Genomic DNA, 22332 nt, shown 5'->3' with positions numbered 1-22332 from the left:
TCACACCAAGATCACACATAACAAGTTTCTGGTTTGCTACCTTCTCGTACTTGTATTTGAGCAGTAGTTTGCTTAGTATAAACCTGGAAACATTAATGTCGTGATCCTCTGCAAGGATGTGTTTTAACTTTCTTGTGGACAGCTGTTCATTACTGGCAAATAGCCGGCGAATGACAGCTCTGATGACCCTGATGCCAAAAGAATCTAACTTTTGATGGCCACCTTTTTCGTACAAGGTTTTGTTTATTGGTTGTTGGTGCATTTCTGACAATTTTTCCACGATGTTCGTTTTCATGCCAACAGCAAAAATTGTACGTTTCATGTAATCCGACACCTTATAAATCGGTTTGGTGCGTTTAAACACCTTTCTAATTAAACGTTCACTATCACCTGAATAAGCCTTCATGATGACAGCTGGAAGTAGTCAGTGTGAATGATCCAAACGGTCTATCACTGTGCAGTGAACAGGTAACCATCATGAACTTCACGTGCATTTCCCATTTCCCAACACTGCAGCTGTTACAGGTTACAGGTTGCACAAACAATCGATTATTTAACACGTGGGATTCTTTAGCTCCGTTAATTATACGTGAGGACAATTTCAATCCTGAGCTCTGTAAAGTGGATCTAAAATGGTGAGCCGCGCTTCACACAAATAAAATCCTTTGTGTGTGAATGGGCACCAGGTGGGTGTAGGTGTTTTTAAACGGACCTCCTAGAATTTGGTATTTGTTTTTTCTGAGACATTGAAGTTTTTTTTTCATGGAAACGATTTCCAGTTAGTAATGTCTAAACACTTTAAAGAGATAATTCAGATCCTGCATTCCACTGACCTTGGTATTCCCAAGAGCAGAATTTTCAGAACGTTACCTTACAACCCACTATCGCAGACTTCACTGAGGTCCAGCACTTGAAATCAACCATGCACCTCTTTGAGTGTGGTGAGTTAGTGAGTGAATGAGATCTCTCAACTCTGCTTCCTTAGGTACTAACGTGGCATGACTCCTCTACTTTATTAGTAATCCGTTTAAAAGAAATCCTTGATTCCTTTTACTTAGGTAATCCCAATCGGAGGCCAGGTGCTAGAAATCAACCGTCCGTTTCTTTGAGTGAGTGAGTCAGTCAGTGAGTTCTGGGTGGATGAGTGAGTGAGTGAAACCTCTGAACTGTGCCTCTTCGGTACGTGACTACGAACGTGACATGATTCATCCAAACGTCTCTTGAGTTTAAAACAATGCGATTGAGGAAGCATAAATGGGTGATTTGAACGACATGTATCATGGAACGGCAGACAGAAAACGATGCAGAGTCATAAACAGAAAACGACGCAGAGTCATAAACAGAAAACGATGCAGAGTCATAAACAGAAAACGATGTAGAGTCATAAACAGAAAACGATGTAGAGTCATAAACAGAAAACGACGCAGAGTCATGAACAGAAAACGATGCAGAGTCATAAACAGAAAACGACGCAGAGTCATAAACAGAAAACGATGCAGAGTCATAAACAGAAAACGACGCAGAGTCATAAACAGAAAACGACGCAGAGTCATAAACAGAAAACGACGCAGAGTCATAAACAGAAAACGACGCAGAGTCATGAACAGAAAACGACGCAAAGTCAGACGATGCAGAGTCATAAACAGAAAACGATGCAGAGTCATAAACAGAAAACGACGCAAAGTCAGACGATGCAGAGTCATAAACAGAAAACGACGCAGAGTCATAAACAGAAAAAGACGCCGAGTCATAAACAGAAAACGACGCTGAGTCATAACATTACCTCGAACATTTCTCACACACTTTAACGATTGCAAATCACCGACATCGCCTTTTGCAAGTTAACCCCAATCGCGAAACAGAGATAATATTTCAACAGAAAATACAAGAGATATCTTGGTTTTTGTTCGTCATTTGAGAGAAAGAGAGAAAATTGATTCAAATGAGTCAAATAGTTTAAAACATTACTCCCACTAATGTGCGAGTTTCCCACGGGTCACCATGTGGTGCTGACTGGTGAGAGTCTGACGAGGAGAAGGCTACAACATCCCCAACCTATGACCTCCGGAACCAAAATTGCCCAAGGAACATCCTAAGTTAAACTGATTTTCTCGAAATTGCATGTCTTTTTCCAATATTCCCTGACTGCAAACATTCTCTGTATCAACAACAGAACTAATGTAACAGACTAAATATAGGGACGTCCGTGTTTCTATATTCCTGATAACAGAGAGGCTTTCATCGCTAACTGTAGGGGGCCAGAGTTTTAAAGATTCTTTGATTTTACGAATTTCGTGTGATGCAACCGTGTCATTCCATTTACAGTGGAACTGAGATCAGATTTATGATCATCTGTCTACTTATTTAGCAATTAAAACTCACACACATATTTAATGTAATTCATAATTCTCTCATAAATCCATTGTCTTTTTAAATCTTTTCCAAAGTATTTTCAAATAATGACTTTGTAATATCTTGGTATTCTAAAACTAGGACTAACACCAAATGGTAGCCATCACTAGACTAGACTCCTGACGCTATCCAAAACAGGACAGTCAAATAACAACTGCCTGTCGATATCACGGTTTTTATCCTAAACGCGTCTTGTAGTACAAAAGTTCCAGGATGCTGATATGTGGGTTCAACGAGGCTAGCTGTGGCCGACATGCTGTCAAGCTACACACGAAATCACAGTTCTCATGAGACGGTATTGACCGCCAGTCAGAACATAAAATAGACATAAAGGCGCCTGTGTAAAAATCCTTTGGAGAACGGCGTTTCCACTGAGTATTACTGACTTTTACACAGATGTTTCGAAAATCCATCACCAAAGTATACAAGACGTCTTTGATAAAGGGTCAAATGATATATAGCACATGTGAAGAAAAAGTTCTCAGAAATATTAGAACTGAAGACTGTCACCGGTATGATTAATGTATTGACAAACCTGACACATCGTGACTTACAGATAAAAGGTTCAAGCAGTTCAATCAAAATATCATTTTTATAAACCATTCAATATCTTGTGTACCCTCTGGCGCTTCCAAGATACAAGCACACCTTGTTCTCATGCTCTTTATCAAGTTCATAAAGGAAGCTGAAGAAACGCATTCCATTTCTATACTAGAACTCTGCGAAGTCCTGTGAGATTCACTGGTGCTGGGTGACGAGTGTACACATGTCGACCGAGTTCAGTCCAGGTGTGCTCAATTGGATTGAGGTCTGGTGAACATGCGTGGCCACTCCATGGTGGAATTATAATATCAGTAATTTGAAGGACACACTTGTATCACTTGTACCAAATGTATCGTTTGCAATTAGCATAAACGCACAACAATATAAAGTCAGCGACTAAGTTGGAACAAATTCACACGCTCGAGATTTGAGCTGATGAGGATTCTATTCTGGTCAGTATTAAATATACTCTTCCAAAAAGAAGAATCTTTAAAGTGAGACAAAACATGTAATTCTGGATCAGTTTTACTGGAAATTTTAGACTATTTCTAGACTTCCTTGATATATTACCACGTACAGCTAAAAGAAGTGCAATAGGTGAAGGAGGCTGTTCCTAGTAAGACGTTGTCTTCAATATCTGCCACCATTTACCCCAAAAACTGCTCGGCACCATCTCGGCATGGACTGAATGCGTCTTTGTGGGCTTGTCCCACAAATGCCTTTCTGGTACGAAGTCCAGCTTTACGGATCGTTTGCGCCGACACTCCAAACCAGGCACTGCACTTGCTGTTCCAGTTGCTGTGACAGTTCGAATCCTCGAAATGGAGTCCCCGGATGTACCTTTTATGCGCTACAGGGATAAAGCGAGGCCAGTCTTGCGTAGATATTGGTTTGTTGATATTCTCCCGTTAACGACTGATTATTGTCTGATGAACAGTGGTGACGTGCAAAGGCACATTGAGACTCCCAGGTGTCCTGGCATAATGATATTCTTTATTTAGATAAATAATGCCAATGACCAGTCTAAAGCAAACAATACTGACCAATACCTCAGAACTATACAGGCATAATGCGAAGCAATTTTTCTCCAGGACACATTTTCATGCAAGTTGACACTTTCTGTGTACACAAGCCAGCTTTGTAACAGCGAAATCTTGACAATCAAGCGGTAACTATTAGTTACTTCATCGAATCACTCAAGACTGGTCAAAATACACCACGGTCTGTTCGCTGACGATTGGTCTGTGAATTACCGAGGGCGTAGATGCTCTAGAAAAGCCACATGGGAAACCCTAGAAACAAACAAGTAATAATACATGGGAAAATTCGGGGCAAAACACAGTACAGGGAAATTCTTGATGGCAGACTTAAGCTGTACCCCCTTTTAAACCAGTGTGTAAGTAAGAGTTATACGCCGCGGTTAGCAATGCTTCAGAAACATCACGTTGAAGCCAACTTGAATAGACTTCACACACTGCATCCATGTTGGGAATCGAAACCGAGTCTGAGGCGTGACGAGTGGACACTTTAACCACTAGGCTATTCCAATGTCAGAGTAACGAGATCAACGAGCAATGATTGAGAGTAACTTGACCCTCAAGGAAGAGTAGCTTGACTTGTTGCGTGATGTGTGACGGTCACAACAATAGGCTCCTAGATAAGTATGACGTCACTGTTGGCCGCATGAGTGATGGTCTAGGTCAGAGACGAGCTGTTAAGGAGATAGATAGAAGGGTTGACGAAAAGCGAGGTTGATGAAAACAACGTACACACTTGTATCGTCTTCTATCTGAGAATAATGTAGTTTGCATAAACCAGTGAACTATAGGCCATTGGTGATAGAACTATTTATTAACACAACGAACCGCAAAATCACACGAACGAGAGGAAAGAACGCTCGTTGGTCATGCTCATCTTATAGAGGAAACCATTTGTCATATATCTGTTGACACGGAAACCGTCGTTGTCTGGTATGTTTCATGAAGGAGTTCATTTGTCTGATCCTGATCCGAGTGGTGGGCATTTGGAAGAATCGTCAGGTCGTCTGACTGAAATTTTCTATTTGGAACCCAGTGCTTTAGCAGTGAGCGAATTCTTCAGTAACACGGTAATCTAATGAAGACTCGCTCTGTGCACTTCGTGTATCATTCGGCACACATCGACCCCAGCTGCTGTCACCGCGTCTTCCCATTCATCAGTCAATGTCAGTTTTATATATGTCTGAACTGGAGCTACTGGTCGCTCTGTCTCAACAAATAGTCTGTGCTATTGGAAGTGTTTTTGTGTAAAAACTGAATAACAGATTTTATACGACAGTGATCCCCATGGCGCGATGCAAAGTTAAAATTAGCACCAAAATACAGTTGCATTATCGTGTTAAGACTAACATAATCCCAGATTACGAAAGACCAACTTATTATTTTATTGAGAGCATTGTGAAAAACAACAACAACAACAACAACAATGAAACGAACAGTCAGTTTCGAAGCGGAGTGGACAACAATATGATCTGATATGAATAATGTTTCAGATGTTAGGCTATATTTTTATTCAGCGAGACTCCGGTCTGTCGATAGTCTGTCATGGAATTACGATTGTGTCATCACTCATATCACCTGTGCAGCAAGGTTTTGTTTCTTTCAGCATACATAAACTGAATATTTCAAATGGGTCTTGACATGCCTTGAAGTTGATTTCCCCGATCCTCCGAGTCAATGACTTCCACGGAATTCTGTCCGAGTCAAGTGGGTCTGCGAGTTTGATGTACAAGGACAGTTTGGTATATTTAGAATCGAACTTGTTTGGGAAACAGATGGAGTTCCGTTCTAAAGTCGCGCCTCTTTTTAGTTTGGAACCGAGCACTTCTACTTTTGTTATGATAGTCTGAATGATGAAATGACCTGTTCGTCAAGGAACATCATGGCACCAGTCTGGGTTCTTGGACGTCAAAGACGTCACTAAAAGAATCTGATTTCAAACGTACCGTATTTGCCATATTAGGTGCTTGGACATCTATTAAGTTCACGCCAGTTGTTGATTCGGCGTTTGATATATACCCAGCTTTTAACAGAAAGAATGCGGTATAAACTTCTGATGGGTTATCAACAAGCAGTTTTTATGAATCTATATGCATGCTAATAACTTCCTCCTGATTCAGCAAGAGTCAAGTTTGGCTGTCTGTTTGATGTACATGGGCAATCCCGTATATTACACAGTAGACTGGGTCTGGAGAACTTCACTGCTTGATCCACATCGGAAATCAATGGCGATTTCACCCATGACTGGCACGATGGTTTTCAGATATGATTGTGAAGACAGTGAAGCGTGCATGGGTTCTATCAGTTTGATGGTAGCATTGCCTGGTTGGGCCGCCTTCTGGTTGGGAATGACACCATTACCATAATTAGGGGAGGAAAAAAACAAAGAAAATTTACATTAAGTAGAGAAGCAATGATGTACAGTTGACCCAGTGGTCCTCAGAATGCATCTGCATGAATTGTTCCCTGCTGTTCTGAATACTGTAATAACCGGTATTATTTCGTATATGAAGTCAGAAGTAGTGTGTGAATTGCGTTAACGCTGCGTGGCACAATATTTCTGTATTACAAGTTTTGTTCACCCAATGAACCCTAATATGACCAAGGATCATATTATGTGGGATTCGAAGCAAGACTTAGCGGATCCTGGTGGAGCAGGCAACTAACTTAATTGTAAATGAAGCGGAAAATGTAATGGAATCTGAAATTGTCAGAATAGTCTGAAAGTCAGAATATACCCAGTGGTATGGTACAGAAAACAGCTATTATAGCAGAATATATTGTGTGTCACAATGTTAGTGTTAAAACTAATGATTTGGTTTTCTTTTCTTAAGCCGGTTTCATAGTGTTATATCGACATTTCATTGTATGAAAAACTGGCTCTAAATAATGACACACAAACACAGACTGTGCTTTTAAATGAACCATTTTTCAGTGTTCACAGAAAATCAGCTGATTGTCGTTTTGTCTCTCCAGGGATGATCTGCCGCGACTATTGACATCTGTCGATGAACTGGTTTAATTTACGAGTCGGTTTGTCAAACTTGTGGTGCATTCATTTCCGACAGAATCACTGACGGAAGGAAACCCTCTCAAATGTTAATTCACCTCAAATGTAACTCCCAAACGAGAACCCTTAACCCTATTTCTTTGATGCCGCACGAGCCAAATAAGTTTCACAATGAGTGCTTGTCATTTACGACAAACATGGGGTTTGATGTCTAATTTTGTCCTTTTGCGTCAAGGTTTGTACACTCAGTAATTCAACAGTAGCGCGCTTTATGTGACGGCACAATCCTACGGTAGAGACGTTTCCGTCAAGTCCTTTTAGTCTTCCTGGATGGTTCCTGGGTTGGATGTGTATTTTTCTAGTCCTTGTTCATTGAAGTCTGAATCGAAAACCCGCAGTTTATACTTTTGTGGCAATCCCCTATGCTGATGGTTCACCAAGTTTTTCACCCGCATCCGTTCATCAACCAGTTCGTCCTGAACGACTTAGTGTATTTCAGGACAGAATGGTAAGTGAAAGTTGTAAACGCTGCAGTAGGAGCCAGCAGTGACATCTCTGAAACATTTCCCACGTCGTAAAACACAATTCACATTTTCTTATTTAATGAAGAACGTCTGAAGGAGACGTTCCCAGCCTCATTCCATGCACTTGATACAATCTACTCCAGATCGCACCTCTTGATAGTGTCTCATAATTCTGTCTACAGAAAATCTATGAACCCTCGGGAATATAAACGCTGTGAAAAATCTATCCTCAATATTATCCCCATTTTTCATTGCGTCAAGGACCTCGATAACTAAAGCCATTAATCTGTAACAGGTCACAAAGACGGCGTAACGGCATTACTGCGCTATTAACTGACCACTCCGTGGTGTCTCAGGAGACGGCGGGGCTACACAAACAATCGATTTTTTAACACGTGGGATTGTTTAACGCTGTTAATTATACGTGAGGACAATTTCAATCCTGAGCTCCGTCATGTGGATCTCAAACGGTGAGCCGTGCTTCACACAAATGAGAGCCTTTGTGCGCGAATGGGAACCAGGTGGGTGTGTTGAAGGTGTTGAAGGTGTTGAAGTTCTTAAACGGCCCTCCTGGAGTATGGTATTTGTTTTTTCTGAGTCACTTAACTTTTTTCATGTGAACAATTTCCAATTAGTAATGTTTAAAACGCCTTAAATAAATAATTCTATTTACTTTGGTAATCGCAAGAGCAGAGTTTTCATAACGTTGCCTGGCAATTCACTAATGCAGACTTCACCGAAGTTCAGCACTATACCAGACCGCGAGGTGTCTCATGAACGTGATGAGAACCTATTAATACCAAAAATACAGGATGTGCTTAATTAAGTTCTCTGCGTATAGTTCCAACTTGTGGTTGCGTCTCTTTTATGAGTGAGTGAGTGAGTGAGTGAGTGAGTGAGTGAGACCTCTGAAATGGCAAACAGGAACGACATGGATCATGTGCTGACAAACAGAAATTCGAGTGTGAATTCGTTCATTGTACTGACACTATTAATGTTTGGATCATTATACCTTGCACATCACCTTGAATTATTAAGCTCATCTCATTGGTGGCTGAAATCAACACTAGTTTACACATATGTTATAAATACAGCATGAGCATTTCAGTATTTTAGCTATATGAGATGTGTCCGCTCAGTTTGGAAGGATGGCCCACAGAGGCATGGCGAAACCCTTGACCATAAGATATGGCGCTGACAAAAGATGAATCATAATCACCGTGAATGGCGCTGAAAAGAGAGGAACCATAGTCACCGCGATTCCAACCTGCAAATGAGAGGGTTCCCTCAAGCCAAACGTCGATGTACTAGTGGGCTTCCTGTGTCACTGTGCGGTAAATGAACGAGTTCAATTTGTTAAAATTATTGGAACAATATTACACCCAGCTACTGGAACTTTTAATGGATTCATTTGGAACCATGGAACTGGTACTTTTAAGTCGCTTTCAGCAGAATTCCAGGCACAGAATTCCAGGTGCGAGGTGTTTGGCTGCATTTTTCTTGGCTGATCGTACCATATACTGCGAGTATCTATTGGCTCTCTAATCGTATCATTTTGCTTTCAGTGTTGTACTTGAAACGTTAACTGAAATGAGTGGCGTCACAGGCTACTGACAGGGTAAATGAGTGCACATAATTTGCCAGAAGTATTGGAACAATATTACACCCAGTTACTGGAACTATTAATGGATTCTTGGCTGTGATACATCGTACCAATCATACTGCAGTCTAGGCGAATACCTATTGGCTCTCCTACCGTACCATTTCGACTGAGTCATAGTTTTCAAAACATTAAGCCAACTTGTGTGCGAGTTTCTGACAGATCACCATGTGGTGCTGGTCGATGCGAGTCTGACGAGAAGGCTGCAAAATCTCAAACTCATGATCTCCGGAACCATTACTGCCCAAGGAACATTCTACGTTGAACTGATCATCTCGAAATTGCATGCCTTTTTGTTACTACTCTCTCACAGACATTCCCTGCATCAACAATGGGACTAATCTAACAGATTAAAGGCAAGGGACTTCCGCGTTTCTATATCCGTGACTACAGGAAGGCCGTCTTCATCTGAGCACACTGCAATCTCTGGTTAACTCTAATTATATTTAATTCTTCTGCGATGACATTTATAGATTTTGCGAATTTCCCGTGATGTAAGCACATCTTTCCATTTACTGTGGAACTGTGATCAGAATTATGATCACATTTTAGTAATTTAGTAATTCAAACTCATAAACAGATTTAATGCAGTTCTTAATTCTCACGCGTGACCATACTCATGAATTCATTGTCTCTTCAAATCGTATTGAAACGTATTTGCAAATAATGACTTTGTAATATCTTGGCGTTCTAGAACTATAACCAAATGGTAGCCTAAGAGTGTCATCATAATGTTTCATGTGTTGACACTTCGTGACATAGAACCACAAAGTTGAAACAGCAGCAGCAAACATCAGTAACTGTTGTATAGACCATTCAATATCCTGTGTACCCACCTCTTGCTTCCAAGATACAGGTGCACTTTGTTCTCATGCTCTTTATCAGGTTCACAAAGGAAGCCGACGAGTGTACACATGTCGACCAGCCCAGGTATTCTCAGTTGGGTTGAAGGCTGGCTTGACATTAAGCGGCAAGTGGATTATCATATTGATAATATGAATGCGTCATTTGCTACAGAAGGTACTGGACGTCAAGAAACGTAATAATGGCATTTCCACGGACTGGCGTATTTTACCATACTGTGAAAAAGGTTTGTAAAACATTCAGATATATTGTAAACGAAAATCGAGGATATCACTACTTTTAAGAAACAGTGTTTCTAACAGCGTAACCCTGCTTTAATAACGCCGAGCATGTAACAGTAATTTTCCTGACTGGGGTCATTGGTTTATTTCTTGCCCAGAGTTTGGATTGCTGTATTAGAGTCAGAAAAGTTGGTAAAAGTGGATGTGATCTTCACGGTGTGTTACTCGGGTGAACATTTAACAATCAAAGATCTGGTAACGTTTTAGAGACTGAAGATATTTACAACTGGTACATGTACTGCTGTCACAGTAGGGTCCCAAATGATAAAGAGACCTCGCTATCATGTGTTCAATCAATGATATTGACTGTATCTGAAGCGCTACATCTCTTGTAGTCCGTCAGTGCCACGCACAGATGCAAATCCCCTCAGACGGAATATAAAATGATTCTCCACATTAGAACACACGCTACCTCAAGATGCAGTTGGCAAATGGTTAAGCCCGTTGTTTGCCTCGTGCCCTGTGTGAAATGACCAGTGAGATGTCGTAAATGGCATGGCTTGACGTTCATCGTCCACGTTCTGAGATTGGTGGGGGGTGAGGAGGAGAATGATGTGGAACAAATGAGAAGATTCTACAATAACAACTCAACAGATGTGTTATTGATGTGATTTCTTCTGCTATAAAATGCAGAAACCCTCTTGTGCTGTTGAAGTACCGTATTTACTGTGGAAATAACATCGGTGGAATCCGTGCAAATTTACATCCTTAAAACTCGCACTGAGGGAGTTTCAGGCTTTTTCAGTAATGATCTAAACGATTCCTCACAAGAAAATGCATGCTTTAGAGGGTAATGAAAACTGTGATGTTGGTTGCCGTTCGATCAATGATGTATTTTCCATGGAAATTACGTGTGTAAAAAGGTTTAAATTGACGTCACTGGTTGTCGTGATTATAAAAAATGTGGAATTATTCATGCTGGGAACCAAGTCTTTCCAGACTTTCAGCAGTTTCAAGGACACACTTTGAGAAACTGACCATTTCCAAATTTATCGCCTGCAGTTTGCATAAACACACAACAATATAATTGAAGTCAGTGACGAAGTTGGAATATATTTGCAAACTTGAGACTTGAACTGCATCGTGATGAAGATTCTGTTCTACCCATTTACACATTAAGTTATGTACTTCCAAAAAAGAAGTGCATAGATGTATTTTCACGAACTAGATCCTTAAAGTGAGATAATAATTCATGCATTTCTGGATCAGTTACAGGAAATGTTGCAGCATCAAATATTGTTAATATGCACAGTTAATAAAACGTACAATAGGTGAAGGAGTTCGTTGTCTTCAATATCTGATGTGGCCACTATGACACCCCCAAACTGCTCAGCACCGTCTGGGCATTGACTGAATATGTCTTTTATTTCGTCCTTGTGGAACTGTGGCACATACCCGGCGTACGTCATAGGTAAATATGACGTCACTGCTGACCTCATGAGCAACGATCTAGGTCACAACCGAGTTGTCAAGGAGACAGAAGGAAGAAGGATAGGGGCAAGAAGTGAGGTTGAAAAAGCATCGTCCACACTTCTATCGTCTTCAACCTGAGAATAATGTAGATTCTATAAACCAGTGAACTATGGGCCACTGGTAACCAGTCATTAACACACGCACAGCCAAATAACATGAGAGGAAAGAACGCTCGTTCGTTATGTTCATGTTATAGAGGAAACCATTCGTAGTATATCTGTGTGACATGGAAACCGTGGATGTCAGGTATGTTTGATGAAGAGGTTCATATGTCTGAACCTGATCCAAGTGTCGGGCATTTTAAAGAAAAAAATAGTATGTTGAAATTTCAGGTCGTCTGACTGTAGAATCTATACCTTTACACATGGAATGTGGAACCGAGTGCTTTGCCAGTTATTGAATTCTACAGTGTCACGGTAGCCTAATTTAGGCTCGCTCGGAATACTTCGTCCATCATTTGGCACAACCCGGCCCCAGTTGATGTCACTGCAGCTTCCCATTCATCAATTAATGTCAGTTTTCTACATGTCTGAACTGGAGTTGTTCGTCGTCCCGTCTCAACAAAAGACTGTCAGTGTGAACTGTGATAACTTAGACTGCCTGCAGTATGGTCTTTTTCCATCATCAAAGCAAATACATTCTGTTTATAACACATACATGTTTCAGAAACAGGGAGTAAAACTACACGAACTACAGGCCTTAAGGGTGGGCGAAACGCTTTTCCCCATCGTTGAATTGAAAGGGGGTCCATCTAACGAACGTGGATTCTGAAATATGTTGTCTGTGCTACAGAAAGTAAGCTGTAAAATGAAAATAAACCATTTTATCTAAAAGAGGTCACCTCGGCTGTATCCAAAGTTAAAATTAGCACCTGACAATACATGTGCTTTTTCGTGTGCAGAAAGATGTAGATCCGTTCTATAGGGATGCCTCTTTTTAGTTTGGAACCGAGCACGTTTGTAATGGTAGTCTCAATGCGGAAATGACCTGTTCGTCAAGGAACATCATCAGACTGGGTTCTTGGGACATCAAAGTGATCACTAAAAGAATCTGATTTCAAATGTACCGTATTTGCTATATTAAACGGTTGGACATCTATTAAGTTCACGAAAGTAGTTGATTCAACGTTTGTTAGATACCCAGCGTCTAAAAGAGAGAATGGTATAAACTTCTGATGGGTTATCGACAGGCAGTTTTCTAATGTATCGATATGCATGCTAATAATTTCCTCCTTATTCAGCAAGAGTCAAGTTTGGCTGTCTGTTTGATGCACATGGGCAATCCCGTATATTACACAGTAGACTGGGTCTGGAGAACTTCACTGCTTGATCCACATCGGAAATCAATGGCGATTTCACCCATGACTGGCACGATGATTTTCAGATATGATTATGAAGACAGTGAAGTGTACATGGGTTCTATCAGTTTGATGGTAGCATTGCCTGGTTGGGCCGCCTTCTGGTTGGAATTGACACCATCACCATAATTGGGGAGACAAAAGTGAAGAAAGTTTACACTAAGTAGAGGAGTAATGTTGTACAGTTGACCCAGTGGTCCTCAGAATGCTTCTGTAGGTATTGCCCCTGGCTGTTCTGGATTCTGTAGAAAGTTGAATATTTTCTCATATAAGGCCATGAGTGGCGAGTGAACTGAGTTTATTTATTATTCCATTATTTTTGTATTATCAGCCTTGTTGAACCGATGAACTCATAAGACCAAGGGTCACGAATGTGGGATTTGACGTTAGAATCAGCGACTCCTGGCGGAGCAGGCAAATAACGTAATTGTAAATGAAGCGGAATAGATGATGGAAATTAAAATGGCTGAAATACAGAATATACACAATGACAGGACACAGAAAACAGCTTTAACAGAATATGTGATGTTGTTAATTGATTTTGTTCTTTAAAGTCCCTCATTTTTCAGTTCTCACAAAAAATATCAGCTGATTGTCGTTTTGTCTTTTTTGAGATGGTCGGCCGCAACTATTGTCGATTCTCGATGAAGTAGTTGAATTTAGGGGTCAGTTTGTCAAATCTGTGTTGCATTCATTTCCGATAGAATCACTGACGGAAGGAAACCCTCTCAAATGTTAATTCACCTCAATGTTGCCCCCAAACGAGAACCCTTAACCCTATTGTGTTACACGATCCAATTAAGTTTCACAATGTGAGCTTGTCATTTACAACAAACATGGGGTTTGATGTCCAGTTATGTCGCAGAATTTCTGCAAGCATGAAGACTCTTGAATAGAGCAAAGGCTCAAGTTCGTTATCTAGACATCAACATCAGACTGAGAGTATAATGGTTTTCTAGTGAACAGTTACGATTTTTTTAAAAGTCCAAGTGTGCAGACTGTCTGTCATTTGAAAGTGCCTGATATCTTTGTCCCGGCTGATCACAATCCAATTGCAATTTCGTCTCTCGATGGGTAGGGTGGCCTAGTGGTTAAAGTGTTCGCTCGTCATGTAGAAACCTCAGGATCGATTACCCACATGGGTACAATGTGTGAAGCATATTTCCGGTGTTCTCAGAAATGATATGGCTGAAATATTGCTAAACGCGGAACACAACTAAACTTCCCCACTCACTCTGTGGCCTCCTGCCTTGACTTACAAGCCGTACAGACTTTGTTAAACACCACCATCCGTTTGTCTCAAGGTTTGTCTAGTAATTCAACGGTAACCTGCTTTATGTGACGCCACAATATGTAATCCTAAAACAGGGACTTTCACTAACTAAAACATTTTAGTCTTCCTTGGTATGTGTAATTGTTTCTGGTTAAACTGATATCATTGTTTTTGTTTATAAAATATGGTAATGATTGACTGTTTATTTATTCTAGTCTTTGTGTATGGACAGCAGTTTTACTTTTGTGGCAATCCCCTATGCTGATGGTTCACCAGGGTTTGTGGACCAAGTTTTTACCCACATCAGTGCATCAGCCAGTTCATTGTCTCTCCAGGGATGATCTGCCGCGACTGTTGACATCTGTCGATGAACTGGTTCAATTTACGAGTCGGTTTGTCAAACTTGTGGTGCATTCATTTCCGATAGAATCACTGACGGAAGGAAACCCTCTCAAATGTTAATTCACCTCAAATGTAACTCCCAAACGAGAACCCTTAACCCTATTTCTTTGATGCCGCACGAGCCAAATAAGTTTCACAATGAGTGCTTGTCATTTACGACAAACATGGGGTTTGATGTCTAATTTTGTCCGTTTGCGTCAAGGTTTGTACACTCAGTAATTCAACAGTAGCGCGCTTTATGTGACGGCACAATCCTACGGTAGAGACGTTTCCGTCAAGTCCTTTTAGTCTTCCTGGATGGTTCCTGGGTTGGATGTGTATTTTTCTAGTCCTTGTTCATTGAAGTCTGAATCGAAAACCCCTTAGTTTATACTTTTGTGGCAATCCCCTATGCTGATGGTTCACCAAGTTTTTCACCCGCATCCGTTCATCAACCAGTTCGTCCTGAACGACTTAGTGTATTTCAGGACAGAATGGTAAGTGAAAGTTGTAAACGCTGCAGTAGGAGCCAGCAGTGACATCTCTGAAACATTTCCCACGTCGTAAAACACAATTCACATTTTCTTATTTAATGAAGAACGTCTGAAGGAGACGTTCCCAGCCTCATTCCATGCACTTGATACAATCTACTCCAGATCGCACCTCTTGATAGTGTCTCATAATTCTGTCTACAGAAAATCTATGAACCCTCGGGAATATAAACGCTGTGAAAAATCTATCCTCAATATTATCCCCATTTTTCATTGCGTCAAGGACCTCGATAACTAAAGCCATTAATCTGTAACAGGTCACAAAGACGGCGTAACGGCATTACTGCGCTATTAACTGACCACTCCGTGGTGTCTCAGGAGACGGCGGGGCTACACAAACAATCGATTTTTTAACACGTGGGATTGTTTAACGCTGTTAATTATACGTGAGGACAATTTCAATCCTGAGCTCCGTCATGTGGATCTCAAACGGTGAGCCGTGCTTCACACAAATGAGAGCCTTTGTGCGCGAATGGGAACCAGGTGGGTGTGTTGAAGGTGTTGAAGGTGTTGAAGTTCTTAAACGGCCCTCCTGGAGTATGGTATTTGTTTTTTCTGAGTCACTTAACTTTTTTCATGTGAACAATTTCCAATTAGTAATGTTTAAAACGCCTTAAAGAAATAATTCTATTTACTTTGGTAATCGCAAGAGCAGAGTTTTCATAACGTTGCCTGGCAATTCACTAATGCAGACTTCACCGAAGTTCAGCACTATACCAGACCGCGAGGTGTCTCATGAACGTGATGAGAACCTATTAATACCAAAAATACAGGATGTGCTTAATTAAGTTCTCTGCGTATAGTTCCAACTTGTGGTTGCGTCTCTTTTATGAGTGAGTGAGTGAGTGAGTGAGTGAGTGAGTGAGACCTCTGAAATGGCAAACAGGAACGACATGGATCATGTGCTGACAAACAGAAATTCGAGTGTGAATTCGTTCATTGTACTGACACTATTAATGTTTGGATCATTATACCTTGCACATCACCTTGAATTATTAAGCTCATCTCATTGGTGGCTGAAATCAACACTAGTTTACACATATGTTATAAATACAGCATGAGCATTTCAGTATTTTAGCTATATGAGATGTGTCCGCTCAGTTTGGAAGGATGGCCCACAGAGGCATGGCGAAACCCTTGACCATAAGATATGGCGCTGACAAAAGATGAATCATAATCACCGTGAATGGCGCTGAAAAGAGAGGAACCATAGTCACCGCGATTCCAACCTGCAAATGAGAGGGTTCCCTCAAGCCAAACGTCGATGTACTAGTGGGCTTCCTGTGTCACACGCGGTAAATGAACGAGTTCAATTTGTTAAAATTATTGGAACAATATTACACCCAGCTACTGGAACTTTTAATGGATTCATTTGGAACCATGGAACTGGTACTTTTAAGTCGCTTTCAGCAGAATTCCAGGCACAGAATTCCAGGTGCGAGGTGTTTGGCTGCATTTTTCTTGGCTGATCGTACCATAATACTGCGAGTATCTATTGGCTCTCTAATCGTATCATTTTGCTTTCAGTGTTGTACTTGAAACGTTAACTGAAATGAGTGGCGTCACAGGCTACTGACAGGGTAAATGAGTGCACATAATTTGCCAGAAGTATTGGAACAATATTACACCCAGTTACTGGAACTATTAATGGATTCTTGGCTGTGATACATCGTACCAATCATACTGCAGTCTAGGCGAATACCTATTGGCTCTCCTACCGTACCATTTCGACTGAGTCATAGTTTTCAAAACATTAAGCCAACTTGTGTGCGAGTTTCTGACAGATCACCATGTGGTGCTGGTCGATGCGAGTCTGACGAGAAGGCTGCAAAATCTCAAACTCATGATCTCCGGAACCATTACTGCCCAAGGAACATTCTACGTTGAACTGATCATCTCGAAATTGCATGCCTTTTTGTTACTACTCTCTCACAGACATTCCCTGCATCAACAATGGGACTAACCTAACAGATTAAAGGCATGGGACTTCCGCGTTTCTATATCCGTGACTACAGGAAGGCCGTCTTCATCTGAGCACACTGCAATCTCTGGTTAACTCTAATTATATTTAATTCTTCTGCGATGACATTTATAGATTTTGCGAATTTCCCGTGATGTAAGCACATCTTTCCATTTACTGTGGAACTGTGATCAGAATTATGATCACATTTTAGTAATTTAGTAATTCAAACTCATAAACAGATTTAATGCAGTTCTTAATTCTCACGCGTGACCATACTCATGAATTCATTGTCTCTTCAAATCGTATTGAAACGTATTTGCAAATAATGACTTTGTAATATCTTGGCGTTCTAGAACTATAACCAAATGGTAGCCTAAGAGTGTCATCATAATGTTTCATGTGTTGACACTTCGTGACATAGAACCACAAAGTTGAAACAGCAGCAGCAAACATCAGTAACTGTTGTATAGACCATTCAATATCCTGTGTACCCACCTCTTGCTTCCAAGATACAGGTGCACTTTGTTCTCATGCTCTTTATCAGGTTCACAAAGGAAGCCGACGAGTGTACACATGTCGACCAGCCCAGGTATTCTCAGTTGGGTTGAAGGCTGGCAAACATGCGTGACCACTCCATTCCGTGACAATTCTGGCCCTCTTCGGACCAACGTTGCCGTCTTGCATAAAAGAGCGTCGATCATAACAGCCATGCATAACTTGCAGGAATGGTGCTGCTAAAGTTGCCAGAATGTCTACGATGCCTTCTCCATCTCAGGCACGACTGCCTGTGACGTGGTGTTGGTGGTGTACAAACTGCAAGTCGCCTACAGCGGAGTCCAGCTGCCCCTAAACGTCGACGAACGGTGCTCCCATATACCCTTATAATGTTAACATTGATGTGTTCTGTCTGAAGATCTGTTGCTGAGTTTGTTACGTAATGTTAATCAATGCTAATCATGTGCCTATCATCTCGGACTGTTGTGACTCGGGGGCAACCTGGTCAACGTGCACCACGGACCCATTGGCTTGAAATCTCTGCTACAGTCTACCAGTAACGCTCTGACTCATATTAAAGCGGACAGAAACCTGCCGCTAAGTTTCACCATTTCCAAAAGGCCCATAACCTAACCCCTTTTACCAAGTCTCAAAAACAGCCTCAGTTTAAGCTGTGATTTCAGTGAAAAAGCATCAGCGCATGTGTATTGTGCTCCACTTTCCATTGACATTAAGCGGCAAGTGGATTATCATATTGATAATATGAATGCGTCATTTGCTACAGAAGGTACTGGACGTCAAGAAACGTAATAATGGCATTTCCACGGACTGGCGTATTTTACCATACTGTGAAAAAGGTTTGTAAAACATTCAGATATATTGTAAACGAAAATCGAGGATATCACTACTTTTAAGAAACAGTGTTTCTAACAGCGTAACCCTGCATTAATAACGCCGAGCATGTAACAGTAATTTTCCTGACTGGGGTCATTGGTTTATTTCTTGCCCAGAGTTTGGATTGCTGTATTAGAGTCAGAAAAGTTGGTAAAAGTGGATGTGATCTTCACGGTGTGTTACTCGGGTGAACATTTAACAATCAAAGATCTGGTAACGTTTTAGAGACTGAAGATATTTACAACTGGTACATGTACTGCTGTCACAGTAGGGTCCCAAATGATAAAGAGACCTCGCTATCATGTGTTCAATCAATGATATTGACTGTATCTGAAGCGCTACATCTCTTGTAGTCCGTCAGTGCCACGCACAGATGCAAATCCCCTCGTGCCCTGTGTGAAATGACCAGTGAGATGTCGTAAATGGCATGGCTTGACGTTCATCGTCCACGTTCTGAGATTGGTGGGGGGTGAGGAGGAGAATGATGTGGAACAAATGAGAAGATTCTACAATAACAACTCAACAGATGTGTTATTGATGTGATTTCTTCTGCTATAAAATGCAGAAACCCTCTTGTGCTGTTGAAGTACCGTATTTACTGTGGAAATAACATCGGTGGAATCCGTGCAAATTTACATCCTTAAAACTCGCACTGAGGGAGTTTCAGGCTTTTTCAGTAATGATCTAAACGATTCCTCACAAGAAAATGCATGCTTTAGAGGGTAATGAAAACTGTGATGTTGGTTGCCGTTCGATCAATGATGTATTTTCCATGGAAATTACGTGTGTAAAAAGGTTTAAATTGACGTCACTGGTTGTCGTGATTATAAAAAATGTGGAATTATTCATGCTGGGAACCAAGTCTTTCCAGACTTTCAGCAGTTTCAAGGACACACTTTGAGAAACTGACCATTTCCAAATTTATCGCCTGCAGTTTGCATAAACACACAACAATATAATTGAAGTCAGTGACGAAGTTGGAATATATTTGCAAACTTGAGACTTGAACTGCATCGTGATGAAGATTCTGTTCTACCCATTTACACATTAAGTTATGTACTTCCAAAAAAGAAGTGCATAGATGTATTTTCACGAACTAGATCCTTAAAGTGAGATAATAATTCATGCATTTCTGGATCAGTTACAGGAAATGTTGCAGCATCAAATATTGTTAATATGCACAGTTAATAAAACGTACAATAGGTGAAGGAGTTCGTTGTCTTCAATATCTGATGTGGCCACTATGACACCCCCCAAACTGCTCAGCACCGTCTGGGCATTGACTGAATATGTCTTTTATTTCGTCCTTGTGGAACTGTGGCACATACCCGGCGTACGTCATAGGTAAATATGACGTCACTGCTGACCTCATGAGCAACGATCTAGGTCACAACCGAGTTGTCAAGGAGACAGAAGGAAGAAGGATAGGGGCAAGAAGTGAGGTTGAAAAAGCATCGTCCACACTTCTATCGTCTTCAACCTGAGAATAATGTAGATTCTATAAACCAGTGAACTATGGGCCACTGGTAACCAGTCATTAACACACGCACAGCCAAATAACATGAGAGGAAAGAACGCTCGTTCGTTATGTTCATGTTATAGAGGAAACCATTCGTAGTATATCTGTGTGACATGGAAACCGTGGATGTCAGGTATGTTTGATGAAGAGGTTCATATGTCTGAACCTGATCCAAGTGTCGGGCATTTTAAAGAAAAAAATAGTATGTTGAAATTTCAGGTCGTCTGACTGTAGAATCTATACCTTTACACATGGAATGTGGAACCGAGTGCTTTGCCAGTTATTGAATTCTACAGTGTCACGGTAGCCTAATTTAGGCTCGCTCGGAATACTTCGTCCATCATTTGGCACAACCCGGCCCCAGTTGATGTCACTGCAGCTTCCCATTCATCAATTAATGTCAGTTTTCTACATGTCTGAACTGGAGTTGTTCGTCGTCCCGTCTCAACAAAAGACTGTCAGTGTGAACTGTGATAACTTAGACTGCCTGCAGTATGGTCTTTTTCCATCATCAAAGCAAATACATTCTGTTTATAACACATACATGTTTCAGAAACAGGGAGTAAAACTACACGAACTACAGGCCTTAAGGGTGGGCGAAACGCTTTTCCCCATCGTTGAATTGAAAGGGGGTCCATCTAACGAACGTGGATTCTGAAATATGTTGTCTGTGCTACAGAAAGTAAGCTGTAAAATGAAAATAAACCATTTTATCTAAAAGAGGTCACCTCGGCTGTATCCAAAGTTAAAATTAGCACCTGACAATACATGTGCTTTTTCGTGTGCAGAAAGATGTAGATCCGTTCTAAAGGGATGCCTCTTTTTAGTTTGGAACCGAGCACGTTTGTAATGGTAGTCTCAATGCGGAAATGACCTGTTCGTCAAGGAACATCATCACACTGGGTTCTTGGGACATCAAAGTGATCACTAAAAGAATCTGATTTCAAATGTACCGTATTTGCTATATTAAACGGTTGGACATCTATTAAGTTCACGAAAGTAGTTGATTCAACGTTTGTTAGATACCCAGCGTCTAAAAGAGAGAATGGTATAAACTTCTGATGGGTTATCGACAGGCTTTTTTCTAATGTATCGATATGCATGCTAATAATTTCCTCCTTATTCAGCAAGAGTCAAGTTTGGCTGTCTGTTTGATGTACATGGGCAATCCCGTATATTACACAGTAGACTGGGTCTGGAGAACTTCACTGCTTGATCCACATCGGAAATCAATGGCGATTTCACCCATGACTGGCACGATGGTTTTCAGATATGATTATGAAGACAGTGAAGTGTACATGGATTCTATCAGTTTGATGGTAGCATTGCCTGGTTGGGCCGCCTTCTGGTTGGAAATGACACCATCACCATAATTAGGAGAGACAAAAGTGAAGAAAGTTTACACTAAGTAGAGGAGTAATGTTGTACAGTTGACCCAGTGGTCCTCAGAATGCTTCTGTAGGTATTGCCCCTGGCTGTTCTGGATTCTGTAGAAAGTTGAATATTTTCTCATATAAGGCCATGAGTGGCGAGTGAACTGAGTTTATTTATTATTCCATTATTTTTGTATTATCAGCCTTGTTGAACCGATGAACTCATAAGACCAAGGGTCACGAATGTGGGATTTGACGTTAGAATCAGCGACTCCTGGCGGAGCAGGCAAATAACGTAATTGTAAATGAAGCGGAATAGATGATGGAAATTAAAATGGCTGAAATACAGAATATACACAATGACAGGACACAGAAAACAGCTTTAACAGAATATATGATGTTGTTAATTGATTTTGTTCTTTAAAGTCCCTCATTTTTCAGTTCTCACAAAAAATATCAGCTGATTGTCGTTTTGTCTTTTTTGAGATGGTCGGCCGCAACTATTGTCGATTCTCGATGAAGTAGTTGAATTTAGGGGTCAGTTTGTCAAATCTGTGTTGCATTCATTTCCGATAGAATCACTGACGGAAGGAAACCCTCTCAAATGTTAATTCACCTCAATGTTGCCCCCAAACGAGAACCCTTAACCCTATTGTGTTACACGATCCAATTAAGTTTCACAATGTGAGCTTGTCATTTACAACAAACATGGGGTTTGATGT

The sequence above is a fragment of the Haliotis asinina genome, chromosome 7, assembly GCF_037392515.1.
Source record: "Haliotis asinina isolate JCU_RB_2024 chromosome 7, JCU_Hal_asi_v2, whole genome shotgun sequence".
In the NCBI taxonomy this organism is placed as follows: domain Eukaryota; kingdom Metazoa; phylum Mollusca; class Gastropoda; order Lepetellida; family Haliotidae; genus Haliotis; species Haliotis asinina.
The sequence above is the reverse complement of the archived record's forward strand: the minus strand, read 5'-3'. Positions refer to the sequence as shown.